The sequence below is a fragment of the Camponotus floridanus genome, unplaced genomic scaffold, assembly GCF_003227725.1.
Source record: "Camponotus floridanus strain SB8 unplaced genomic scaffold, Cflo_v7.5 scaffold182, whole genome shotgun sequence".
Lineage (NCBI taxonomy): Eukaryota > Metazoa > Arthropoda > Insecta > Hymenoptera > Formicidae > Camponotus > Camponotus floridanus.
In genome coordinates this window covers 176,266-190,341 of record NW_020229306.1, presented here as the reverse complement: position 1 = coordinate 190,341, position 14,076 = coordinate 176,266, and the positions used below count along the sequence as shown (strand labels likewise).

The following is a 14,076-nucleotide window of genomic DNA, read 5'->3' as shown; positions in this document are numbered from 1 at the left end:
TATTTTCAACACGGATAATTAAAATATGGAAATAAAAAAATCGAAAAAAAATAGATCCCATCGTTATCCCATTATCTACTTAGGCTTAAAAGTTGTGGAATGAATGACAGTTTTTTACAAAAAATTTTTAAGAAAATCGATCAGTACGTGTTTTTGGTAAATCAACAATTTATATTTAAAACTTGAAAATCTTATAGAAATACGGTTTGAAAAATTTTTTCGATATTTTTTATCAAAAGTGCGTTTAAAAAGAAAAATTTCAAAAAAAAAAACGTCCCATTTGGCCCATTTTTCGCAAACTTATGGACGTCTAAAGAAAAAGTAACGTAATTTTTGAAAAATCGATATCTTGAAAACGATTCGACAAAAAAAATTGAAAAAAATCATGGAGGCCTCTTTCAACCAATACTAAAACATAAAAAATTTTCAAAAAAATCGGCGATGCAAAAGCTAAATGGTGTCCGATTTGGCGTGGAATGCCCCATATATATATAATGTTATTCATTAGTTTAATTTTGTTTATATATGTATATATATATATATATATATATATATATATATAAACAAAATTAAATAAATGAATAACAGAACTAAATAAATTTAGAAACTTTTCATTTGAGATGCATAAAATTTATTTTACCTTTTTTTTTAATGTAGGCTGTGCATCTTTTTATTTTCAGAATTTGTTAATGATCTATTACGTTGCCAATATTCAATAAAAATGGCTCTATCACCTATTGTTTGGATCAATTCATTGATCATAGATATTGTCAAGTTTTTTAATGCTTTTATATTAATTCGTTCTTCTATAAAACATAAAATTTTACATTTGTATAAAAAGAAGTTTATCTTATTATTAGCATAAATTCATGAATTGAATAAGCAATGATTACTTACTTGCGAATGTATCAATCAGATTTTCCAAATCCAAATCTAGTAATATTTTTTTAACTTCGTCATCAGCTATATTTATTATTTCCTTATAAATAGGAAGCACTCAAGTCTATTAGTAGAAAAACACATATGTCCTCTGTTAGATCTCTAGCAGAAAAATACACACAATACGTATTTTATGCAATTAATCTAATCCAAGAAAAGCAACAATGCCGATAAAAAAATGTCTATCTTATTTATGTCTACTTACTTCGCTCACAAAAATCCCGGTTTTCGACTCACGGCATTTGTACCGACTTACTTCTCACACAATTAATAGTTTTGCCTCGATGACTGTTTGTCTCGATGACTCGCGCTTTCAATTTCCGTCGATTTATGCCGGATGTATATAGCCTCCGTGTTATTTGTACGTTTAGCAAAGAAATAAAAAACACATGTCGAAATATATCGACATACGTTTGCTCACTTATTCGTGCCTGATTGTACCGATCGTTCACTTGTTCTCAATTGCGGCTTGCGATGTTGTTTTGTCTAACATATTAACTCACTCGCACACGTTGGTTTTCTCAATCCGCGTAATCAAAGATACATTTCGACTGACATTGAAATCAGTGTATCAGAAAATTATTTTGAAGAAATATTTAAAATTAGATCAAAATTTAAAATTAAATGATATTTATTAAATAGATAAAGAAATTTAGGCTCTGTATTGTATTCAACAAAGAAATCATATATATAAGAAAAGGAGCAATTAAGAGCCAACGCGGATGGTAATGCGTGAAGTTTCGGAGATTAGAAATCCGCGAATTAAATCGCATTTGAAAAAACATATATGCCTATATTTTACTTGGTGCATAAACCAAGATATCGATTTTCAAATCGAGAATACTATAAGACCCCTCTTTACCCCCCTGAAGAGATGTAGGCGAGAAAAATATCGGAGCGAAATCGCTGAATCGGGAATCGAACCCGAGTCTTTCGCTTGCCGGGCGACTGCTCTTACCACTGAGCTATTCAGCCGCACACCGATACTTTTCTCGCTCAATTAAATAAAGACCGCGATTCGCTCCCGCGTAAATTCTAACGAATTAATAAATAGATAAAGAAATTTAGGCTCTGTATTGTATTCAACAAAGAAATCATATATATAAGAAAAGGAGCAATTAAGAGCCAACGCGGATGGTAGTACGTGAAGTTTCGGAGATTAGAAATCCGCGAATTAAATCACATTTGAAAAAACATATATGCCTATATTTTACTTGGTGCATAAACCAAGATATCGATTCTCAAATCGAGAATACTATAAGACCCCTCTTTACCCCTCTGAAGAGATGTAGGCGAGAAAAATATTGGAGCGAAGTCGCTGAATCGGGAATCGAACCCGAGTCTGTCGCTTGCCGGGCGACTGCTCTTACCATTGAGCTATTCAGCCCCACACCGATACTTTTTTCGCTCAATTAAATAAAGACCGCAATTCGCTCCCGCGTAAATTCTAAATTAAAAAACGAATTAATAAATAAGGCTCTTAATTGCTTCTTTATTGTTATTTAATAAATTATAAAATTAATTAGAAAAAATAAATATTCAAAAATTTTACTCAATTTTATAATATCAAAAAAATAATTTTAAAAAATGAGTCTTTAATTTGAATAAACAGTGTTAAAATAATTTAATATTTTAAAAGAAATATTTCTTTCTTTGAATAAAATAACCTTATAAAATAGCATATTATTAATAAGTACATTAAAAGATTAGTTTAAAAAAATATTTACTTAAAATTATTTCCTTAATTTAATTATATGAGATTTTTCAATTTTAAAGACTAAATTATTCAATTTAAGTAATGATTATCTTAATAAAAATTATTGGTTATTTGTTTTATAATTATTGCACATTGAATAAAGTCTTTTGTTAATTTGTCTACATATATATTTAAAATAAATTATTGTTTATTACAATCTGATATTTAATCTCTTAATATGACTATATCATATTTGAATCAATATATTTATTAAGATTGAATAAATTTTATTTTCAGTGTACAATAAATTATGTGATATTAATTCATAATCAATACTAAATGAATTAAGGGGATCCTAACGCGACGGGCGAACTCCGACAAATTAGCGCACCCATCTAAATGTAACTAAAAATATCGATAATATCGATAATATCGACATTTTTAGATACGCTAGTACCGACATTATTATTTGAAGCATGCATAATATAATAGAAAATGCAATCTTTTCCATTGCGTTAAATATATTGAATTGAGATAATATCATATTTTATTTACATATACATGCATATATACAGGGTGGGGAAAAAGTATGGAAGCAAACAATTATTTCCGAAACTATTCATTTTTCGACAAAATGTCTTAGACATAATTTTTATGGTATGAAAAGATGTATTATGTGGCATAGACGGCATGACCTTGAAATGACCCTTATGAGCTGCATACAAATAACGTAAAAAATTTCAAATGGAACTCGTCAGTTTTTGTTACAGATTCTTGACACATTGTTGAGTCAATTCTAAGACAATTTTTCCTTTTGCAAAATTTCGTCCGAAGCTTAGTTTTCGAATTATTAAAGAAAGAAGTTAACGCATGACGGGTCGGATACAAGAGGCAAGGGTGACGCGAGACCCGTCAGACGCGGGCGCTTACGCGGGGCGCCTGCTGCGATCAGCTGGTCGCTATACACATAGACACACATGCGAACACATACATTCTCTCTCTGTCTGCTGTATGTGTGTATGTCTGTCTCTCTCTCTTTCTCTCTCTCTCTCTCTTTCATTCGCTCACTCTCTCTCACGTATATTTTTTTTTCTTTTTTTTTTACGAGAGAGGGGAAAATGCATTTTTTGCATACCCACCGGTCGATCCAGTGAGTTATGTGGGACTCGAGTACCAAGTCGAATTACCAACTCGGTACTCCCTACCCACTAAAAACCCCTCTCTTTTCGCGAATTTTCTTTGACACACTGTCCCTCTGTCCTTTCCGAGATCCGTTTTCACATAACGTCAAAAAATAGTTATAATTACCTTGTTCGATGACTTCTGATGTATTGCTGTAATTGCTTGAAGGAGAAATGAATTTTCCGATAGATCGTACGTTCTCAAATTTAACGTAAATATCACGTTGCACAAGACAGAAATCCACACTAAATTATTAACTGAAAGTTTTTCTTCTTTTATGAACTGCATTCTTTTATAAACTTTAACGTAATCACATTTATTTATTCACTCGATGAGACGAGAAATTTACTAATGACTCTATCACTAATCACTGTCGAATAATAACTGTTGGCGATTAAAAATCACTCGATGAAAGAAACACGCGCGGACACGTTACTACACGACGCGACAATGCGACGATAATTACTCGGCGACTGCAAGTGCCGCTTCCTTGTCATAGTAGGTTGCGGTAGGTTAAGGTACTACTGGCGCTATCGAACGCGATCATGTGTTCGATTGAAGAATGCGTGGTAGACGTAAAGAATAAACATTTAACATATTAATATTATTATCATGAATGTGTGTGATGTCCATACATCGTATGATATGTATTTAAAAATTAATTAGATTAAATAAGTGTTTTTAAAATATTTATTACTTTTATACACTCATATTAAATATTAATATTAAATATTTATTTAATTATTTTATCTATATTATTTACTATTTTATTTAACTATTTTATTTAACTATTTTATCTTTAACTATTCTATTTATTTATTTATCTATTTCATCTATTTATTTTTAACTATTTATTATCAATGATCAAAAATCGGTCATTGATAATAAATAGTTAAAAATAAATAGATGAAATAGATAAATGAAAAAATATTAATTAATCGCGTTTTATTCTCTTTCCTTTCTTTTTCTTGTGTTTTTAATTGCAAAATAAAATACTTCATACGTTAAAAAATTGGTCGCTCTGAAAAGAACGGATTGTTTTTAATCGCCTTAAAAAGGGCGGATTAATTTTGAACATTTATAATAAATGTTCGAAGTGGCCCCCATCCATTCTAACGCATGTTCTCATGCGCTTCAATAAATTTTGTTGAACATTTTTCATTACGTCTTCTTCTGTGGACCATATGGAATATCGCAATTTTGTTTCCAAATCTTCTACATTTTCAGGGAGCGTTTTTGTATATCGTTTCTTTGCAGTATCCCCAAAGAAAAAAATCCAATGGATTTAAATCCGGCGATCTAGCAGGCCAACGTATCGGACCTATCCAACGTGCAGGAAACTTGTCGTTTAAAAAAGTTGTCACAATCCTGGCATTGTGTGGACCAGCACCGTCCTGTTGAAATATAATTTCTTCTCTTTCCGATAGCGGCATTTCTTCCAGGAAATCTGGTAAATTATTCTCTAATAATTCCAGATATGCTCCGCTGGTTAAAATATCCGGGAGGATAACTGGGCCCAGTATTTCTGTTCCCATAATTCCTGTCCAGATATTGAGCTTCCAACGAGTCTGAAAATTTCTGACTCGTGTAGCTCTAAGATTTTCTTCATTCTACAAATGCATGTTATGTGGATTAAATATTCCCTCTCGTGTAAATAGCGATTTATCGCTAAATATTATTCGAGAAGGGAATCTAGGATCTCTTTCTACGCTTCTGAGAAAATTTTCAGAAAATGTTCTTCTCAGAGGATAATCTTCTTCGTAATATACCCGCGACACGCGACCCGCGGATTCATCGCGGGAGGCGTGGAGGGGGCATGGACCCCCGCGAGGATCGTATAAATACGGAGAGACAATCGATATTGAAATCAATAATCGCACAAATTTTCAGACTCGTTAGAAGCTCAATATCTGGACAGGAATTATGGGAACAGAAATACTGGGCCCAGTTATCCTCCCGGATATTTTAACCAGCGGAGCATATCTGGAATTATTAGAGAATAATTTACCAGATTTCCTGGAAGAAGTGCCGCTATCGGAAAGAGAAGAAATTATATTTCAACAGGACGGTGCTGGTCCACACAATGCCAGGATTGTGACAACTTTTTTAAACGACAAGTTTCCTGCACGTTGGATGGGCCGATATGGTCCGATACGTTGGCCTGCTAGATCCCCGGATTTAAATCCATTGGATTTTTTTCTTTGGGGATACTGCAAAGAAACGATATACAAAACGCTCCCTGAAAATGTAGAAGATTTGGAAACAAAATTGCGATATTCCATATGGTCCACAGAAGAAGACGTAATGAAAAATGTTCAACAAAATTTATTGAAGCGCATGAGAACATGCGTTAGAATGGATGGGAGCCACTTCGAACATTTATTATAAATGTTCAAAATTAATCCGCCCTTTTTAAGGCGATTAAAAACAATCCGCTCTTTTCAGAGCGACCAATTTTTTAACGTATGAAGTATCTTATTTTGCAATTAAAAACACAAGAAAAAGAGAGGAGAGAGAATAAAACGCGATTAATTAATATTTTTTCATTTATCTATTTCATCTATTTATTTTTAACTATTTATTATCAATGACCGATTTTCGATCATTGATAATAAATAGTTAAAAATAAATAGATGAAATAGATAAATAAATAAATAGAATAGTTAAAGATAAAATAGTTAAATAAAATAGTTAAATAAAATAGTAAATAATATAGATAAAATAATTAAATAAAAATTTAATATTAATATTTAATATGAGTGTATAAAAGTAATAAATATTTTAAAAACAAAATATTTTAAAAACACTTATTTAATCTAATTAATTTTTAAATAGATATCATACGATGTATGGACATCACACACATTCATGATAATAATATTATATATGTTAAATGTTTATTCTTTACGTCTACCACGCATTCTTCAATCGAACACATGATCGCGTTCGATAGCGCCAGTAGTACCTTAACCTACCGCAACCTACCATGACAAGGAAACGGCACTTGCAGTCGCCGAGTAATTATCGTCGCATTGTCGCGTCGTGTAGTAATGTGTCCGCGCGTGTTTCTTTCATCGAGTGATTTTTAATCGCTAACAGTTATTATTCGACAGTGATTAGTGATAGAGTCATTAGTAAATTTTTCGTCTCATCGAGTGAATAAATAAATGTGATTACGTTAAAGTTTATAAAAGAATGCAGTTCATAAAAGAAGAAAAACTTTCAGTTAATAATTTAGTGTGGATTTCTGTCTTGTGCAACGTGATATCTACGTTAAATTTGAGAACGTACGATCTATCGGAAAATTCATTTCTCCTTCAAGCAATTACAGCAATACATCAGAAGTTATCGAACAAGGTAATAATAACTATTTTTTGACGTTATGTGAAAACGGATCTCGGGAAGGACAGAGGGACAGTGTGTCAAAGAAAATTCGCGAAAAGAGAGGGGTTTTTAGTGGGTAGGGAGTATCGAGTTGGTAATTCGACTTGGTACTCGATTCCCACATAACTCACTAGATCGACCGGTGGGTATGCATAAAATGCATTTTCCCCTCTTTCGTAAAAAAAAAAAAAAAAAAAAAAAATACAGGGTGGGCCATCTAGCATTTGGAATTTAAACTACCGGTTATTTTGAGTTTGAATGGTATAATGACACTCATGACGTATCAGAAATTTAGTTTTTTATTTGACATTTACGAAATGGGTCGCTATACGCTCGTCCAGTAAGGTCAACCGAAAACATTGCTGCTGTTGTTCAAAGTGTGCTTGAACAACCATCAACATCAATTCGCCATCGTTCTCAAAACTTGAACATTTCACGCACAGGTTTCAACAGGACGGCGCACCTTGCCACACAGCCAAGGTTACAATCGATCTTTTGCACACTGTCTTCGAAAATCGCATAATCAGCCGAAATGCTAATGTCAATTGGCCGCCTCGCAGCTGCGATTTGACTCCGCTGGACTATTTTTTATGGGGAACCGTCAAGGATAAGTGTTACGCTAACCAGCCGGAAACGATTCAAGAATTAAAACATGAAATCAAAGTTGCCATCGATGAAATACACGCCCATACAGTGGAAAATATACTGAAAAATTGGGTTAATAGAATGGGGTATTGTGCAGTCAGCCGTGGAAGTCATTTGAATGAAATTGTATTTCATGTTTAATGGCAATGTACTACTTTTCCAATAAAGCCATAAACTTTGAAAAATATTCATGCGTTTTTTTTTTAGAGCCAAATTAAATTCAAAATTTTAAATGGCCCACCCTATATACGTGAGAGAGAGTGAGCGAATGAAAGAGAGAGAGAGAGAGAGAGAGAAAGAAAGAGAGAGAGAGAAAGAGAGAGAGACAGACAGACAGACAGACGGCAGACAGAGAGAGAATGTATGTGTTCGCATGTGTGTCTGTGTGTATAGCGACCAGCTGATCGCAGCAGACACCCCGCGTAAGTACCCGCGTCTGACGGGTCTCGCGTCACCCTTGCCTGCCTCTTGTATCCGACCCGTCATGCGTTAACTTCTTTCTTTAATAATTCGAAAACTAAGCTTCGGACAATTTTGCAAAAGGAAAAATCGTCTTAAAATTGACTCAACAATGTGTCATTTCACGGACACAGAGGTTATTTTGAATCACCCTGTATATATATATATATATATATATATATATATACACGGTGGGCCATTTTAATCGATGCACTCGAATATCTCGAAAACAGCACTCTTCAGAAAGAAATGTTTCAAACAAAAATTGTAGGGTGTGAAGGGGGACATAAGATGGTAGCATTGGTTTGACCTTGGAAAGTCATTTGAAGGTCACATAAAAGTCACCTTCAATTTCTTAAATTGAACCCACTATTTTTCATTACATATTCTTGTAGCTTATCTCGAGAGCTTTCCAAAACACTACAGACAAATGTTTTTTCATTAAGTACTTTTTGAGTTATAAGGCTTCAAAGTTTGCAGTACTTCGATATAAAATGCAAAATATCTCGTAAAATATTTAGTTTTCGGTAGTCTTACCCTAATACTTTTATGCACAGGATAATGAGACAAAACTATTGGTGCAAAGAAAACGCATGATTGTTTATAACAAAAAGTGCATTGCAAATTACACATTTTTTATTATAAACAATCATACGTTTTCTTTGCACCAATAGTTTTGTCTCATTATCCTGTGCATAAAAGTATTAGGGTAAGACTACCGAAAACTAAATATTTTACGAGATATTTTGCATTTTATATCGAAGTACTGCAAACTTTGAAGCCTTATAACTCAAAAAGTACTTAATGAAAAAACATTTGTCTGCAGTGTTTTGGAAAACTCTCGAGATAAGCTACAAGAATATGTAATGAAAAATAGTGGGTTCAATTTAAGAAATTGAAGGTGACTTTTATGTGACCTTCAAATGACTTTTCAAGGTCAAACCAATGCTACCATCTTATGTTCCCCTTCACACCCTACAATTTTTGTTTGAAACATTTCTTTCTGAAGAGTGCTGTTTTCGAGATATTCGAGTGCATCGATTAAAATGGCCCACCGTGTATATATATATTTCAAATTGAGAGTGGAATAGGCCTATGGAGGAAACCACTATAAAAAAAGCCGTGCTATCTACCGCAAGGTGGTGTGGAAATGATAGCGCATCATTTTCTCGCCACTAAATGGACGGGTCATTTTTCGGCGCGGTATTGCGATATATCGCAAACCACCATCATCGTCGGAGAGCGACCCGCCCACCGCTTCGCCGCGCTCGTAGTATCAGATTACAGTGGGAGGACTCTCGTCGCCGCGCGCTTCTACTCACGCAGATTGGCCGATCTTCTTTATTTAATTTTTCGTTAATTATTGCAACAATCACAAAACAATACAGGTCATTCCTTTTTAATTTGAGCCAATCTACTTCCTTATTTCATCAAGGTCGAAAATTGACAGATACCCTGTATAATATATAACATATTTAATATATATATATATATATATATATATATATATATATATATACACACGGTGGGCCATTTTAATCGATGCACTCGAATATCTCGAAAACAGCACTCTTCAGAAAGAAATGTTTCAAACAAAAATTGTAGGGTGTGAAGGGGGACATAAGATGGTAGCATTGGTTTGATCTTGGAAAGTCATTTGAAGGTCACATAAAAGTCACCTTCAATTTCTTAAATTGAACCTACTATTTTTCATTACATATTCTTGTAGCTTATCTCGAGAGCTTTCCAAAACACTACAGACAAATGTTTTTTCATTAAATACTTTTTGAGTTATAAGGCTTCAAAGTTTGCAGTACTTCGATATAAAATGCAAAATATCTCGTAAAATATTTAGTTTTCGGTAGTCTTACCCTAATACTTTTATGCACAGGATAATGAGACAAAACTATTGGTGCAAAGAAAACGTATGATTGTTTATGATAAAAAATGTGTAATTTGCAATGTACTTTTTGTTATAAACAATCATGCGTTTTCTTTGCACCAATAGTTTTGTCTCATTATCCTGTGCATAAAAGTACTAGGGTAAGACTATCGAAAACTAAATATTTTACGAGATATTTTGCATTTTATATCGAAGTACTGCAAACTTTGAAGCCTTATAACTCAAAAAGTACTTAATGAAAAGACATTTGTCTGTAGTGTTTTGGAAAGCTCTCGAGATAAGCTACAAGAATATGTAATGAAAAATAGTGGGTTCAATTTAAGAAATTGAAGGTGACTTTTATGTGACCTTCAAATGACTTTCCAAGGTCAAACCAATGCTACCATCTTATGTCCCCCTTCATACCCTACAATTTTTGTTTGAAACATTTCTTTCTGAACAGTGCTGTTTTCGAGATATTCGAGTGCATCGATTAAAATCGCCCACCGTGTATATATGTTATATATTATATATGTTATATATTATACATATTATAACATATGTTATATATTATATATGTTATATATTATACAGGGTTATACAGGGTATCTGTCAATTTTCGACCTTGACGAAATAAGGAAGTAGATTGGCTCAAATTAAAAAGGAATGACCTGTATTGTTTTGTGATTGTTGCAATAATTAACGAAAAATTAAATAAAGAAGATCGGCCAATCTGCGTGAGTAGAAGCGCGCGGCGACGAGAGTCCTCCCACTGTAATCTGATACTACGAGCGCGGCGAAGCGGTGGGCGGGTCGCTCTCCGACGATGATGGTGGTTTGCGATATATCGCAATACCGCGCCGAAAAATAACCCGTCCATTTAGTGGCGAGAAAATGATGCGCTATCATTTCCACACCACCTTGCGGTAGATAGCACGGCTTTTTTTATTGGTTTCCTCCATAGGCCTATTCCACTCTCAATTTGAAAATTATTCAAAATACCATTACTATACGCTGAATGTATCTTAAATGTAAAAAATTGATGGTGACAGTACCTTTACAAAAATTGATCCGTGGTTGAAAATCCCTCGATAAAATGTATTGCACACGTTAATAATGATACGTTGATAAAATGCTTCAAGAATCCTTTCTTCATTTTGTACACGAAGGCGCACTGTTAGACCGGTTATCCCGATATTATGCACGACACCCAGTTTCACATAATTATTGCACAACATGTAAAATTGTACGGCCACTTGGTTTTCACGCCCGGGAAATGATTCCATGTAAATTGCGGCCACACGATAAGTATTTTCTCTCGCTAGTCCGTATGCTACAATCATATCCGTATATTCCTGCAGAGTATACTTTATTTTCACTGTTAATTTACTACGCGAACACAAGATTTTTATTAAAACGTCTTAGCTCTCGCACGCTGTTGCCAGACTGCATACGCCAGCAGCACGCAACTACAGCTGAGCGGACATGTGAGTGTAATCATAGTGCGCAGGCGTCGAACTCACACGTACGCTTAATAAGCTATAAGATATGCAATAAAAAATAGATGGTTCCATTTAAGAAATTAAAGGTGTCCTTGACCTGACCTTAACGATGCCATCAAGGTCAAACCAATGACACCATCTTATGTTCCCCTCAAAACCATACAATTTTTGTCGAAAACGTTTTTCTCTAAAATGCTTAGTTTTTGAAAGAAAAGGGGTGTACGGGTCTAGGACACCCTGTATATATTAACATAGAATATGTTTATTTATAATATTATAATATATACTTATAATATTTATAATATTGTAATATTATAATTAATTTATACATAATGTACAAAATAATATAATAAAAAATAATATATATATATATATATATATATATACATATATATATATATATATATATATATATATATATATATATTATATAAAATATAAAATAATATAATAAATTGTTATATTTTCTTTTTCTACGCGACGGTGTCCTCTTTGCTACTATCACTAGATCAGCATAGACGGTACTGCTTTTCGCGGCACTCGGCTGCTAGCATGCACTTGGAGTAGGGAAAACGGCACCAAGACTGGATCTTGGTGCCGTTTTTTTTACTCCAAGTGCGGACTCTGATGATAACTATGTTATCCGCAAAACTATGATCATTCAAGTATTGACCATCAATACGCCCTTCCACGTTTTTTCTATCTCAGCATCTTAAACATATCTCCCAAAGCAAACGTGAATAGTTTTGGGGAGATAGTGCCTCGAAGTTTCTTATGGATTTTTTGACATCGGATTCAAATATGACCTCAGATTTCGTCTAGCATGAAAATTCCTCGAGATAAATGGAGTTAAAAATATTTTGCTCTGTGATGGAATGTGATTCAATTTTTCTAATTTCCATTTCTTCGGATTATTTTGCCGCAAATTTTTAACCATCATCAACGAATTTGATATGTCTTTGATAGGAAAAAATTTATCATTTTTCGTATCATTATTAGGTATTTTTTTATCATTACAGCCTAAACATTTAGTGAAAGGCATTGCTTTATTAAAGAATCAACGATCGTCAAGATATGAAAAAAATATATCTAAAGAAACAAGAGGAAAAAATAAAAAAATGAAACCAATAAGAAAATGGAGAACAAAGGAACAAGTAACATCAGAATAAACGAAAAATCAATTAAGAATATTATAATTTTGAGCGAGACAAACTGTAAAAAAGGACTCCTGTTAGGAGATTGAAGGAAAATTCTATTGAATAGAGTGCACTGTCTTTTATCACAATAAACTTAACTTTATTTATCGAAAAACAGATCGAGCAGCATAACAATTTCGAAAAAGAAACGCGAGATCGAAAAGCCGTTATCAATGCGAGGGACAACCGAGTCGACAAAAAACAGTGCTTCTGGGAAGTGTGAACGATCGAGAGCAATTATACCGGTGAGTTTTTCAAGGTCAGCTGTTCTGTCGCGTGGCGCGAGGTGCGAAAGGCAAGGCGAGAGAGAGGGTAAATATTGCGGTAAATATTGCGGTAGATCGAGAATCCATATGTATTTTGAGAATATATATATTTCGCGAAGTCGAAAGACAATCGAGAATAAAATCTGAACAACCCCAATTAGACTTGTCGAAAATATAATGATTTCCGACACGCAAATACATAAGATTGTTTGTTCATACAATCTGTAGAATATACTTCATATAATAATAAAGTATTATACTTTGCTACGCCGTTGCCCACCTCGAGAACGCCAATGGAATTCCGAGGAGGTAGCGTGCAAGCTTTGGCCGATACGAGAATTAAATGTATAAGTTCTTAAAGTGGCATCTTAAAAATACGGTAACGTTACGGTATCTTACGAGTCTCCCTAAAGGAGAGCGAAATTGGGCGCGTTTTTCCGCGCCACGAACGGTACGGTAATGAAAAGGTTCGATAACCCAGAGCTCAGTATGTGGCAAAAGGGCAGGATTCTTTGTGAATTAGAGAGAGAACGCTAGATGACTTTCAGGAGAGAGAAATAATCGACACTCAGTTTATCTTACTTATAATTATTTAAAATATATTGAACAGTTATGATACAAAATAAACGATGTAACAGAGATGATAAGAATATAATAGACAAGATTCAATAGACGAGAAAAGAACAAAAGAAAGAAAAGATGAACGTCGGAATATAACGAATGACGATATGAGTTTGAAAGGAAAGGGATATAAGACTTATGACGTATGACACGAAGATCGAATATAATTGTAACGAAAATGACCTATATATAATGCGTGATTATAAGACAACGATGAGAGCAAAACGAAAACGAATATAAAACCTCACGAACCGCGATGAGTAAAATCAACTAATAATTGACTGCGAGGCAATCTGTAACGATC

General features: G+C 33.7%; 1 non-coding gene across 1 annotated transcript; it reads right to left on the bottom strand.

The window, feature by feature from the left end:
* Positions 1-2,254: 2,254 nt before the first annotated feature.
* On the bottom strand, positions 2,255-2,326 carry Trnaa-ggc. Its single transcript has one exon. It is a non-coding gene; the product is annotated as a tRNA-Ala (tRNA).
* Positions 2,327-14,076: the final 11,750 nt, after the last annotated feature.